Genomic DNA, 15,127 nt, shown 5'->3' on the forward strand with positions numbered 1-15,127 from the left:
TTTGCGCAAAATGGTTGAAATAAACAATAGACACTAAATGGAGAAAGGGGGACGCCTTTGCTGAGTAGTGGGACACAAAAAAAAATAAAAGTAGTAGGTATACGCAACATACAGTAAACGAATAAATACTTATGAGATACTTAGTAACAATACGGTTTAAACAAAGCGGCCAAATGCGAGTCGGACTCGCCCATGAAGGGTTCCGTATTTAGGGGATTTATGACGTATTAAAAAAAAAACTATAGATCTCGTTCAAACCAATTTTCGGTGGAAGTTTGCACTTTTTTTTAGTTTTATCATTCTCTTATTTTAGAAGTTACGGGGGGGGGGGGGACACATTTTAGCACTTTGGAAGTGTCTCTCGCACAAACTATTCAGTTTAGAAAAAAATGATATTAGAAACCTCAATATCATTTTTGAAGACCTATCCATAGATACCCCACACGTATGGGTTTGATGAAAAATTTTTTTTTGAGTTTCAATTCTAAGTACCTACGGGGAACCCCCAAAATTTATTGTTTTTTTTTCTATTTTTGTGTGAAAATTTTAATGCGGTTCACAGAATACATCTACTTACCAAGTTTCAACAGTATAGTTCTTATAGTTTCGGACAAAAGTGGCTGTGACATACGGACGGACAGACGGACAGAGAGACAGACAGACGACAGACAGACAGACAGACAGACAGACATGACGAATCCATAAGGGTTCCGTTTTTTGCCATTTGGCTACGGAACCCTAAAAACACTCAGGAAATCATTTTTGTATATGAAGATGGTTTTCTAGGTGGTTCTTCAATATAAATAAGAGCCTTTTGTTGGTTAGGTATAATCAGCAATACCCATGTTAATTTTATATCAATTACACGCGCTAACCACCCTTAACGTCCCCTTCTGTACAGAAAAACAATTTATTGTTATTTAAACTTTGCCCTTTTCGTCCGCTCAGAATTGTTAGGTACCTATAGCAGCTAGCGCCATCTGTGATCACTCATGAAACTTACTGTTATAAAAAAAATATCACCTATACGGAATAATACAATTTAACTCTGAGGTAAAAACGATTATCGTAACAAAAACGCTTCTAAATAATAATATTTCCTGAAGTAGTTTTTACCGGATATCTTCAATGTACAAATTTTGACTCCATCCATAACTCCTTATTATTATGTATTAGGTAATTATCGATAGGAAAGGGTATGCCTCTTAGTTCAGTATGCCATTTCACAAATTCCTCTATTTCTATTCCCCTACTAACTAATGACTAAAGATATGTCATATGAAAATTAAGTCCAATAAACTCGCTAAATACTCCCACAAACTGAAACCAAATTGGCTGTCAAGCCAACTGGCATCAGCTATTTCCCTACACAAAGCTGTGTCGTATGAGCGAACAGTTTTACATCTGATTCGAATTTCGAACACAATGGCGTTAGTTCGGTTTGAAATTTGTCGGTAACTTCCCCCGTCTTCCGGCTGCGATTATTGTGTCCAGATTCACTTGATTTATTACCTCTATTGCTTTGGTGTGCTCGTCTGTGGCGGTTTTATTTTATTCGGCAATAAGATCATTATTCTTGGTTTTAGGAATAAATGTGAAGTTTATTAATAACCTACCAATGTTATGTTGATTCGGCATTTTATAGTGATTCTGATTACTATTAACTAAGTGTAAAGTTTAATCTTTAAAAACTGTTTTGTGAAAGATTAGTTTTAACTCTTAAGATTACTTTTTACACTTTTGAGAAACATTCGTTTCCAATATTTGACCACCGCAATTTTCAATTAAGTACCTATTTAATGTAAAAGAGTAAAGCTCAATGTTGTTTTTAGGTAATATCAGTTTTGTTGATTACTGTTTTATTTCTTTAATTTAATGTGAACAGCAGTAATACAATTATAGTAGATAAGCTTTATAATCCATAATTTAATACATATACAGATATCCAATATGTAGTAGAGTCTGGATAACCTTATTTCCCTGCCTCGATCGGTGCGAGGTTTCCAAACATCTGCCTGCATTCGATCCGATCCCGATCCTCTCCGGCCATTGTGATGTCAACACTACAATACCCTCTTTCAATATCTAAAGTCATCTTCGATCCTCGGATAATGCCTAAATACAGCAGGTAGAAAATATATCAAAGATATTAAAATTTTAATCGTTTCCATTATAATGTTCATAAGCTTCTTCAAAGTTGCAACAGATGATATTTTAGTTAACGCTCGAGTAAATTCAGTTAAGTCAGAAGGCAGTAGAAACATTACTCTTAATGAAAATGACGCAGCTATTTCGTGAGAGCACGTCGAGCGCAACGCTAATTACATTGTATACACGGAATGAAATGCAAGCACATGCAAGTGTACACGGCGACACCGCACCGGCCGACAGCGTAAGCTGAGGTAATGTTCGTAATAATAATACTTATTTCAAGCTGAGGGTCCGCGAACCTCACGCATGGCCCGATGCGCCTATTCGTTCTCTCCCGCTGCCTATTCGCGCGGCCCCCTCAGTCGCTCGCCAGCTAACGCCGCAGGCGGACCTATGTCTCTCGCAGATTACCCCCGTTCGTAGTCTCCGACGAACATATTTTTAATTGTTAAAATAAACTGGTTTCCGTGTTCACGTGCCTGGTTCCCGGTTCCTGCTAACTGGATCTCCTGTTTATTCACTGCCATTGTTTTTCTTTAGTGCAAAATGTGATGTTATGTGTGTTCAACGAGCGTACCGTCCTGTGTAACGTTAGCCCAAAGTGAACTCAATGGATGTAATGTGCTTTTGAATTGAAAACGTTAATCTTTTTGATCCTTCGCAGCCGGATTTTTCTCTGAGGTTGGTAAAAAATTTAATTTTCATGGAACGATACGTAGTTTGTGTTATATGGTGATAAGATTGAATGAATGTTTGCGAATGTAGAGTACGTGAGAACCCGTCAAGGTAACGAATGTAACGATAGTGAAGCCGATCCGCGACGTGAATACGAATTTTGAAATTAGAATTTACTTCCTAAGCAAGGATCCTATATCAGTGATGAAACTGATGAATTCGCTGAGCGATACTAATTTATACGAGTATTAAACGCAAATGAACTCAAGTATGTAGAGGCTGAAGCTATGAATCAACATAATCGCTTCGTGTTAAGCAACGTGTAGGCAGATAACAGATATGATGAATCAAACAAACATCCATATAAGCAGGTGAATAATTTAAGAAGTTCGTTGATTTATAGAAAGTTTTATAGCAATACAAAAATGACCAGTCTACGAGAAAAATATATCGATGAAGATACAATAACAGACGAGAATTAAAAAGACGCTGAATAAAAGCGCCAAGAAGAACTCGAACAATTAAACAGACATCTTTTTAACCGGAATCACGATTTGATCCACTTTCCGATCGAAGGTCGATTGGATTGCAAATCTCATCGAAACAGTCAATAAACTGTTGGAATATAAAATTAATACAGAAACATTGCTGGTCCTTCCGTTACTTGATTATTTTGGCTCCAATCCAAACATTTGCGGCCGACCACAGCATCCTTCCATCTTAATTCGACCATTCCTAGCAATATACCCTAGTATTTATTACGTTTAAGGGTTCATCGCATTAGATTAACGGGACAGTAAAAGTGCTGAACTAAGTCCCATAAAGCGGATAAAGTATTCGTCCCAGGCAATTTACTCATCGGTATCTAGAAGACATACATTTCTAAAATGTTATTTATGTCCAAGAGAATTTTAATAATACCCAATATTCTATCCGCAAATATATTTATACGAGGAAAATGATTCTTATTTAGGTAGTAAAACGTTTATGGCCGTCATCGTAAATTTGAAAGCTGTAGATAGTTGTGTATTCATTTATAAGCGTTATTTTATTATCGAATTGCGTTATGTCGTGTGAAGTTTTTTCTTAGAGTTATTTTACAAGGTTTCTAGTTTCTCATTAGCATCAATTACCTACTTAAGCGGAGAATTTCTAAGGTGCGGCAAGGTTATCAGTATTTGTAAACAGTTATTGTAAACGCTGCGACTTGAGACGATTGTTCTGATAGAGGTGGCTTGTGCTCCGGTTTATATTATCAGTCCCATTCAGATACCTGGGTCAATATGAATCTCGAACAGAATCAATCGATTAATTAAAGAAATACGATTCATTCAACGTCTTAAAGGCTTCTGTTCTGTTTTGAAACTGTTTTCAAAGAGCTTAATTACGATTAGATTTATGTTTCTGTTCTCGTTCAATCTCCTTTGCCGTTGTGTCTTAAACTTGTGTTTATATTATTTGGAAACCAATTGGAGCCTATTTCAAGTTTCGGGTTCGTGGAAGTCCTTAATATTTTTCTTCTTTGAAAGACAACGTTTAATCAAGTTTATGTTTTGCTTTTCTCACGACAATACTCTTCTCGGTATCGACTACCTTGAATCTATCGGAAAAGTCCACAATAGACTTTGTCCTGTAAAGGTTTGTTGTTTTAAAGTTCTGCGAAGCCTTGGCAAGATTAATAAGTTTGAAAATGTGATAACGACGGTACTGAACTTGGTCGCAACTGTTTTGAATACAAGTAAATTTTGAAGATTTTAAAAGGCTGATTACTTAAAATTAGGTTGAATCTTTTTTTAATTAAGCTTAATCATGCTGAACCAAAATTCATGTTGAATTGAAAAATCTAATCCTTATTCGACGTTTTCCTTATAGATACATCTTCGTTACGTCAAAAACAAACCTCGTTTTGCTGTCACCATACGACTTAACATAAGACTTAAAATTTTAAACTAAAATAATTTGATTAACTAATATACTTTTGAGTAGGTATATGGATAGTTTAGATATCCCGTTGATTATGAACTAAATTCTCTTAAGTATTCATCGAAGCAAATTATGTTTTGGTAAATGATACATCCAAAGCAATAAACAAGCTATAAAGTTCTCCAAACATAATTACATCAAAGTAAATACATCGGATCTAGCCTAGGATCTTCTCTCGAATCCAATTAGAGAGATATCCATCTTAGGCATCCACTTCCAACAGCAATTTATCTTAAACCAACTGCTGTATGTGTAATTTACGTGCTCACCATAATACCTGCACTTTCAAATTATATCCTGCCTAAATAAAAATAATTACATTTTCTACTTTCGCAGATTTATCTTCTGGACGCAAGGGATCGCGCTTTAATGTAAAATATATTCCGCTCTCAGCAGAATGTGTTAATTTCTAAAAAGCATTATACTCCGCTCCGAATATTCCATTACTTTCTGCAGCGAAAATTCCTGAAACCTCATTAAATTCTGCTTTCTAAGATGCTGTATAAAGATTAACTTTGATATTTACTTCGAGCAATATCCTTATTTAAAAACGGCCGCTAATCTCAACACCCATTTAATTTATAAGAAACGTCGTGGGAATTAATTTCCTGAGAGCATTATTCGGGGATACAAATTATGTTTATAGCGGAGCCTTTTCAGAGCGCAGCAGGGTCGTGACATATGACCCAGTGACGGAGATTTACCTTTAAATATTCCGTCGGCGAAGCAAAACATTACGCTTCGCTTAGTGGAATCGCTGGAGCTTCTGTTACGAAAACCATTCATATAAATATAGAGCAAAAACGTTCCTTTGAATTCTGATTCAATCTCTTTGCTGGCTTATATTCGTAAATGGACCTAAAATGTACGCGGTCATACTTAAAAGTACCTACTCGAGATATTGGAGTCATCAAAGCATCATTTATTGGACATATATGAATCAACTTTGAATTTGAATTTTAAAAATTAGATTAAATTAACATTATATACCTATTGATATTTTTGACATAAACTGTAACAATTTTTTAAGCATGATTTTTTTAAGCATGTTTTCTTTTTTTTTTCTTTTTTTGTGACATATAATTTGTTAATTTGTTATTTGATGATAGTAATAATCATATATATCTAATATTTAGTTAATTTCATTTTTATGTATATTGTTTTTCTTTGTGTCTTTTCTTTTATATTTTGTAGTTTCACAGTGCCTTGGTTTTATACTGTAATGCTGTGTTACTTATTTGATCAATAAATAAATAAATAAATAAATATAATATTTCTATTAATTTATAATGAAACCTGTAAACTCAATAGATTTAAGAATATTGCCGTGTCCTACCAGGGCCCATGTGAAACAACTATTACCTATGTAACACCTGTGTACTTACCATGGATGCAATAAATATATGAATTATGAATTAAAAAGCACTGTAAAACGTAAAACGCAACTGTGAAATTCGAAATAAGAATTTCGAAACGAAATATTAATAACCGTTGCTTTTAAGAGGCAGTAGGTTAAGCTTAAGTTTCTCTGAAGGTTTCCGTGGCGAGCTCGCTAAAATATGCAAGCCGAGCCCGTGCAGTTGGGAAACGTACACTTAATTATTTGTTTGTATTCCGTGTACCCAATTATCCGCGACGATGTTATTCCGAGATAGCTTTTATTGCTTAATTCTTGAAAGTTGAGTTATGAAATAGGCGCGTGACAACTGACGCATTGAAGAGCGTCTTTGTTTATTTAAAATAATGATTTGACGGTGCGTCAACAGAAAAATACTTGAAGCAGTGCTTAGTCGTAGTAAAGTCATCATCGAATGATTCTAATGTGACCGGATGGATTAAGTTTCAAACGGCTGAGATTGCGATCGCAAATTGTGAAACTTTTAAAACCATTGAGACTATATAAAGCTATGAAATCTAACTTCTAACTGTTTTTGTTTTAGGCGCGTAATCGTAAGCTAATGGGTCTATAGTTTAACGATTTAAATAGATTGAAAAGTCTTCGCTCAATTATAGATCTGATGCCGTTTATTGTTTCATATACATATCTGTAAATATGTAACTGTTATGTGTAAAGTATATTTAAGCATATTATATTATAAATTGCCGAATAATTTAAATTTTATGTGAAACTCGTGAATGTACTTTAAATCAATATCAATATTTATTAACGTATATTTAAACATTCGTAAATAACATGATTATCGTAAGTAATTCCATCGGATTATTCACATCGTGCTCAGTGTATGTGAACTTGACACCGCTGGCGTAAACGCTACGACCGCGCGCTTGAGCCATATCGGGGTCGACTTATGAATAAACTATGCTAATTCCTCGCCGCTATTGATTTTAATCGAATTTAATCATGTTAGCCTTTTGTTTCCGTACAAACATCCAGCAATTACACAGATAATCATCCAAGTAATTTATCCACGCCCACTAAAAGCACCCGAAAATAATTTCTTAATATCCTAATAGCGGCATAAAATGAGTCGTAAAATCTCCGGTGTTTTACTTATTTAGCCCGTTTTTCAATGTTTACGTTAATAGGTTTCAACTTAAACTGGGTTTTTACCGAGGTTTTTATCGATATTTTGACTTGTAGCAGTCTGAGAGCAGGTGTGCGCGGTTTGCCGGCAATGATGGCGGCACTTTAAACTAATATGAAAAAAAAGCGGGTAAAAAAGTAATAATCGACTTTTTGTTTTTACAGCATCACGTGCTACCATGTAAACATTGTAAATAAACATACCATATGTCACGCTTTGTTTCCGAACCGAGCGAACAAAAACTGTATTCCAAATCTAATAGGCCGTGACTAAATGGCCACCGAAAAATTACACGAACGCGTTATGGAGTATGTAATACACGGAATTTAACGGTTCATTCGCTCCCAGGCTTCGCGTAATGGCGGTCGACAGCTGTCAAGGCGATATCAGTTCTAAATTTAAAACAAACATTTCGTTTTTATTACGTTTATGAATCTGTCGGTTGGCCGAGGTCGGTTTTTAAACTTTTAATTAAAATTTAAAAACAAATGATAGATGATACCCTTTTTCGGTTTAAGTGTAAAACGAAAGTTTGTTTATGCCGTACCTAATAATAAAAGTGAAATGAAGATGGTTTGCTGTTAAGGTTTTTGTTTCCAAATCTTTTATTGTGTAACCTCGAAGTCGTTGTGATTTTATCATCAGATGAGACCTTTTGTGAGCGTTTTAGTCTTAATTATGTTTTTTCGTCTTTTAGTATCTCAGTGTGACAATAAAATTTTGGTATTCATAATAATATCAATATACATCTAATTATATTTTGTTTAACAGTGCCACTCTTAAGTTAGGTAGGTATATATATATATAATCCAAAAATAATTTTACTACATTTATACACGCTTCCAATTCTGACAGTCTAGACAAAATTATGCAATACCTAAATCGATACTGTTGCTATTTAGCCATATTCACATACCTACCTGTAGTCTAGAAATAGTATATCAACACTAAATAGGTTCACAACACTGTAGCCTTCAAAGGCCTGAGTCGTGCTTAGAATTTTATTACAGTTCTTTTACACATAGATATTACAAAATCGATCTGTATTTCTATGGTAGTAAGAGTGTTAGTGAATGCATTTTTGTGATGGTTTTCTGCAGACTTAGCGAACGTTGGCTAATTCTTGGAACTAGGTGTCTACACAAATGTTTAGTGAAATAAAGTCTTATGTGACTATAGTAAATATAGTCACTTATAACGTTCTGTTGAAAGATAACAAGGTATTATGCTGCAAGGTGTTAAGTGAAGAAAACAACAATTACGACTTTTCTGGTCATTGTATAAAAGATAAATAGGTAATAGATAACATTAAACGAAAATCCACAAGCTTATTTACCATAATAAGCTTCTGCATGTCAAAAATTCAGACCTTTTCGTTAATATTTTAATTTTAATCCAAAGTATCCAAACGTATGCTGTAATAATTATTAACACCAAAACTACACCAGAAAAAAAAACATTACAACGCAATAAAATTACAAACTACATATTTTATATGTAGTCAACTAGTCAGTTTCATTACTTATTTGTAGTAGAAATCAACATTAATCATTCATTCGTCCATTAATCAACTATTATCTACTTCTAAACCGACTATTAAAACTGCATAGACCAAACCAGTAGTGTAACGTAAAGAAAGTAGCCACCTAAGCGCGGGTTAGTGGGTCAAATCGCGAAAACCAATTAACACGTCGCTTTACAGCGCTTTACACCACTTCACATTACTAGATGGGAAACATTACGAAAGCGCTGCAATAGCTTACTTCTTATAGTAATAGTATTGATGAATATAATTTTAAAAAGTCGCATCTGATGACCTGTAAGTTAGAAACATACGACGTTTGGATGTTAACGTGAAATAAAGTTAAATTCAAAACGCCGTATCTGTGTGTGAGTTTGGTAATAAATATACGACTTTTTGATTTTGCGAGTTGGTTTAGCGTGCTGAGTAAGTTGATGTAATTAGGTCGAAATAGTCATTTTATTGGCGACGATGTTCGAAATAGCTAGTTTCAATTTGCAGTAGGTATAGCAATTTCTATTTCTTTATAAGTACATAGAATTTGTAGTTACCTACATTTTAAAATTGTATAAGTAGGTAATTTTGGTAAAGTTTTGCTTTTAGTACCTTGTAGGTACGTTTTCACATTATATTAGGTATTTAGGTATAAATATTAATTATGATTAGGTACAATCACTGATGACTGAACCGTGTATGATATTGATGACTAATTCGCACTTTCAGTAGATATTGAAATAAATTAACATTGTATTTTCGTGCTTATTTTCTTTTCAAATCTAACTGTCCGTCGATAATCGTTGGTCCATATCCAATGTATTGTTATTTCTGTGTTTTAGAAAGAGACAAAATTTGACAGAGGTTTGTTAGGGCGTCCGCTAGCTAGCGCGGGTCCACGGAGGGGACGCACGAACGGTTGCCATTGTAGGTAGGTATATTTAGATCCGCCTTGTAGATAGAATCCGCCGGACGCTTCCGCGCGACCGCTCCAACCAGCGGACGCCCTAATTATTAACCGCTTCATTGTGTGTTCCATTTTCGAAAACTTATGGCTGTGGCGGCGAACAATTATTTCATGACACGACAGGCGTGCCTTACGCCATAGAATATGATGGCACGTCTATCGTGTCCTAGGTACGCCACACGTTAAAAACATTGATGACACGATTGACACGCCTGTCGTGCCATCCGCACCGAAACGGTTAAATTGATAATTGACATAGTTACGTGACAACTCCACCGTCAAACCCAGTTAAAATTTAATGAAGTGATCGATCTACAGCCAACATTAATCTCGGCTAGCAATTAAAACTTTCAACACAAAGACTGCATACGTTCAAGTCCCAACTTAAAATGGTTATGTAAGCATTTTTTGTACTAAGGGATGGAACAAACAGTCAACTGCATATCGTAGGCACAAGGATTTTAAACTACCTAGCGTCAAAATTATTTACGCTGGACGGCACAAGTCTTTCCACTGAGGAGGGCATCAACCAATAGCATTGGTTCTATTTTCCACTCCGCTGGATTACAACTAATGCTATTGATTGATTCCCGAATGTCTCCTCATCTCCGCCGCAGTGGAAAGGCAGCCTTTATAATTTTTGACGAAACGATAGAAACTGGACTGCGGTTAAGTCATAGATTAACAGATATGTACATACGTATTATATTTCTATTTCAGTATTTATAAACAATACTATATGTAGGTAGAATAGGATTCCGTTGGGACTGTAAGACGAAAACCGACGAATACCTACATAAAGTCAACTACTTACATTGTAACATGATTGCATTTTGCTCTGTCAATCCAATGGCCATAATGAATGTCACCGGTTACGCGAAATGTCAAATACGAAAGGGCACGAGAACACGCGTTTCGCACGCCCATTTCAAAAATCAAAAACCACAATACGTAACTTACGAAATTCGATGTTATTCCAACGCATAAGAAAGTCGTTGCTTACGTGTACCAGAATAAATGCGTTTTACAAATCAAAAGTAAAGCGTTGGACATGTAAACAATGTAAACTTTGTTTAGTGAAAGTACTTATGAGTGCATACTTACCTTACTAAATAGGGTATTATAAATTTTTTTGAAGTGAAAACTTCTTTAGCGGCGCTGTGCACTTTTTGACGTGGGGAAAAAATGACAAACTCGAGACAGCGTAAGGCGTAAGGCATAAGGCGTAACCCTCTCTTTCTACCGCGCGTCGAAAATGTATGCCTGAGCCTGCTGTTTCGTTTTTATTCACCAAAGAACTTTATAGTCATAACGTATCATATTCAGGTCATTTATTTAAAACTGGACTTTTATATTAAGCAATAAAGCTCAATTTTCTAATCTTGTACGGGCTGAAGCTGAAATACAAGGATCTCACAGTTACATTCTAACTTTATATCACTCAAATATAATTCAATAAAGCTACATCTTGATGAAATCGCTAATAAAGGTGAACTCTAGTACTGGTGAATAAAACTCAAAATATCATGACCAAATTTAGATGCGAAGTCTGCAAGGTAACATTACAAGTTCTATTCTAATTTTAAACAATTAACGCTACGAATTTCGAATTTTAAACAAGCTCACTGACCAGCAATTTCGGAACTAAAGTTTTTCAATAGAAAGGAGGAACGGTCAATTATAAATAGAGCTGCAGACATTTTGGACTAATCATTGAGTTTTCACTTCTGTCGGCACTCCCGGAGTGCAACACGTTGTTTTTTTTATGAATGGTATCAGTCGATCAGGTTTGTTTTGAGGATCAAATGTCTGTATGGGATCCCATTGTCTTAAAGCAATACAAAAGCCACAAATGATGGTCAAAGTCTATTAGTACTCGCACTTTACGGCCACATCTAGCGTCTTTCGAGCGTCGGCGTCTGGTCAGCGCTATGGAAAATGACGTTGCGTCGACGTTCGGCCATAGAGTTGTAGACGCCGACGCTTGAAAGACGCTAGATGTGGGGTGGCCCTTACTGACGAAACGCTTCGTACAAAGTGGCAATACATCGTTACGTCACTATGTAACGTTAGAAGCCGTTTTGAGGTATGAAAACAAGGAAATTGCGATTTTGTCGGTGAAATATTGCGTTTATGTATATTGTTGCTATATAATATTAAAATGTAAGTCAGAAGTTGGTAAAATGGAAGACATAAAATTCAACATGCGTCAACAACCCTATTGCGTCAAGATTATAGAATTCTAGAAGCGCTGCTGGCGCTATACAGCCCTCAAAGCACATAAAACGCCTCAAACTCCTTGTTTTTCACATAAGTTCCACCTTTTTTAGCAAGTACAACAATCAGCATGGCGTTGGCACGCGTATCACGTCCCTCTGATAAGTGGGAGGCACGTGCATCGTTTGCATTCGAAGATTAGACGTATAGTCTTGCCGTGTGTCTTTAAATTTCATTGCTGGTGATGTACTAAAGCCGAGTTGGAAAGAAACGAATGGAAAATATACCTAGAAGCCGAAATTTCTCAAATATCCTGGTAATTCCAAGGGCAATTCGGAATTTTGCGTTTCTTTTATATAAGAGTTCTAAACTCGAATTGAATTTGTAGTTGTACTGTACAAGTACGTAGGACATTTTGAAATACCCCGCTTTCGAAGTTACCCCAATGCACCATAATAGAAAAAGGCAACAAATTTAGCTCTCCTTTTCTTTATGAGCGTTAACAAAAGTATTCAACTAGCTGAAAGGTAGGCAAGTCGATGGGAATCGAAGTCTATATGGACTCCGACACTGGTAATATACTGTACAGTCAGCACCAAAAGTAGCGGATCAGACTACGTGTCAAAAGTATCTACCATTCACAATACAAAAAGACATACATTCACAGCTTAACAAAAAGAGATATTGTCTCTACTCGTATATGTAACACTAGCGACCCGCCCCGGCTTCGCACGGGTTAACAAATTAAACATAAACCTTCCTCTTGAATCGCTCCATCTATTAAAAAACGCATCATAATCCGTTGCGTAGCTTTAACCTTTTAACCGCCGTAGACTGATATATAAGACATACAAAATCGGGCTCATTTCGCCGCTGTCTGATAAATAAGACAAAAGTGACTTCGTATTCGTACCCCCTACGTATTCTATGGCGGTTAAAAGGTTAAAGATCGAAGCATACATAGGGACAGACAGCGGGAAGCGACTTTGTTTTATCTATTTAGTAATGCGATATGCGAACTGTAGAGTTTTATATAGATTTATGTTTGGAACAGTATGCCAGGGAGGCATCAGATACTTTGACGCTGACTGTACTAGTTTATTTATAATCAAAATACCTTTATCATATTCGCTTTGATGTTAATGTTCCTTGTAAATACAGTTCGGTCTCACGTATGTAAATTCTTCATAAAACCTCGACAGACATTAATCAAAGGTGGTATAATTTTTTAATTTCATATTCCTTTAATTATCCCAACTTCTTCACAACTTATGTAATGAATATTAATAGAACACGGTCCTTATGTAAATGTTGGCCCACTTCGAATATTTGCTTTTACACCTCATATCTCCCTCCCTTCTGTCTTTCGAATGCACCTTAATTTGAAGTGTATAGAGTTGGTTTTCAAATGATAATATAAGACAGATACAACGTTACGTAAAGTACACTTACGGCCATTTTGGGAGTTAGCTTGTAAATAGGTTTGTGATCATTATACAAAGCAACTTATGAAAGATTCAGGAGTCCAACTGTTTCCTTTGGTTTTCAGAAGTTTGTCGAGATGTTTCTTACAACGAAATATACATTTATAATGTAATGTTGTTTGGGCAAGCTTTTGTTTTCGTAACTAAGAAAATCTTATTTTTTTCAAAGAAATTAAATTTTGTATTTTCTGTATCTAATCTTCTTCATCATCATCATCATCATATCAGCCTTTTATCGCCCACTGCTGAGCATAGGCCTCTCTTCGAGTACGCCACTTATCCCGGTCCTGAGCCAATTTCATCCAGAAGTGACCCGCAATCTTCCGAATATCGTTCGACCAATACGTTATAATTCGAATCTGAAATATTTATATGTACTTATGTATAAAGTACTTAGTAGTTAGTAATCTTCCTTAATAAACAATCAAATAACAAAAACAGGTACCTAATTACCTATATAAAAAAATGTGATGAGTAAGTATGCACGGAACCCTCGGAGCGCGAGTCCTCGCACTTGGCCACTTTTCTTTATTTAATTTAATAAAACAGTTAAACAACTCAATAAATCAGTAGTTGTAACCTCTTAACCGTAATCCCACAGCTCTGCAGGGAACCGCTTCGTTTGTTAATGCCACAGTCAATTAAACTTTGACTCCCTCGCACACCATCCGTCTTACTCACTCAAATTGGCCCGGAGCAACATGTTCCAGGAATAACAGTGACACTGACCATTGTTGAACCTTAATGTCTTTACAATAAAATTCAGAAATGGCATGTAAGAAGAAAGAGGAAGACGTCACGTGACCGCTTCTCCATACAAATGTATAGTCCCCATTTTTCTCTCTGGTTATTATACATATATAGCATTTATAGAAAATATTCCACGCTATTTAATGTAAGTACATATTTACAGTAAAGCTGCAGAGTTAAGTGATCCCCCAGCATATAAATTTGTTCATAGGGGGGTCACTTAACTCTGCAGAAGAAATATGAGGTGAAAGAATGTTATTTCCCAGGTTTCTAACGATAACTTTATTATTTTATAACACTTTTATAATAATTTATTAATTCGCTTCGCCTGGTGAGCAGAAGGAAATAACAAAAACTGATACGTAATAACTACAGCCCGAATATACCATTAATTAGCATATTATTATTTTTTATAGTTTTATCACTACCATTAGACGCCTTAATTATATCTCCCCAATCGTATTTGATTGCGTTTATCACGACCCATTCGTTACGTAACTTGAACCCTTACAGGCAATATCACCAAAAACCAGTTTAAATGTGACCCCTACATTAGTTACAACTACAAGTAACCGGAGCTCAATTTAAGTTGGGCAATATCCTGCTTCGAAACTGTTCTTTCCACGAGTCATTTCTATCATTTTATAGTAAAGAGATATGGAAATGACGTTTGTTAATGCGCTCTCACGTATACCTATTCATTTATTCATACTTTAGTGATAAGGATTACACTTAAAAATGCTTTGAGCTAATTAAAAAGGGTTACGCGTCCCTGCATTATTGCTGTCAGTTTCTTTGATACAGAGATACATAATATTTTTAAGAACGACTATAACAA

The 15,127-nt window shown here is 35.5% G+C and overlaps 1 protein-coding gene across 1 annotated transcript in view; it reads left to right on the top strand.

Annotated features, from left to right (window-relative positions):
* Window positions 1–2,299: 2,299 nt before the first annotated feature.
* Window positions 2,300–15,127, top strand: part of LOC134647818 (leucine-rich repeat neuronal protein 1-like) — a 348,919-nt gene continuing 336,091 nt past the window's right edge. Inside the window, exon 1 of the mRNA XM_063502144.1 lies at window positions 2,300–2,832. The gene's annotated coding sequence lies outside the window, so the exon portion shown is untranslated. The remainder of the gene's footprint in view (window positions 2,833–15,127) is intronic.

This window comes from Cydia amplana, chromosome 5 (genome assembly GCF_948474715.1).
Source record: "Cydia amplana chromosome 5, ilCydAmpl1.1, whole genome shotgun sequence".
NCBI classification, from domain to species: Eukaryota; Metazoa; Arthropoda; class Insecta; order Lepidoptera; family Tortricidae; genus Cydia; species Cydia amplana.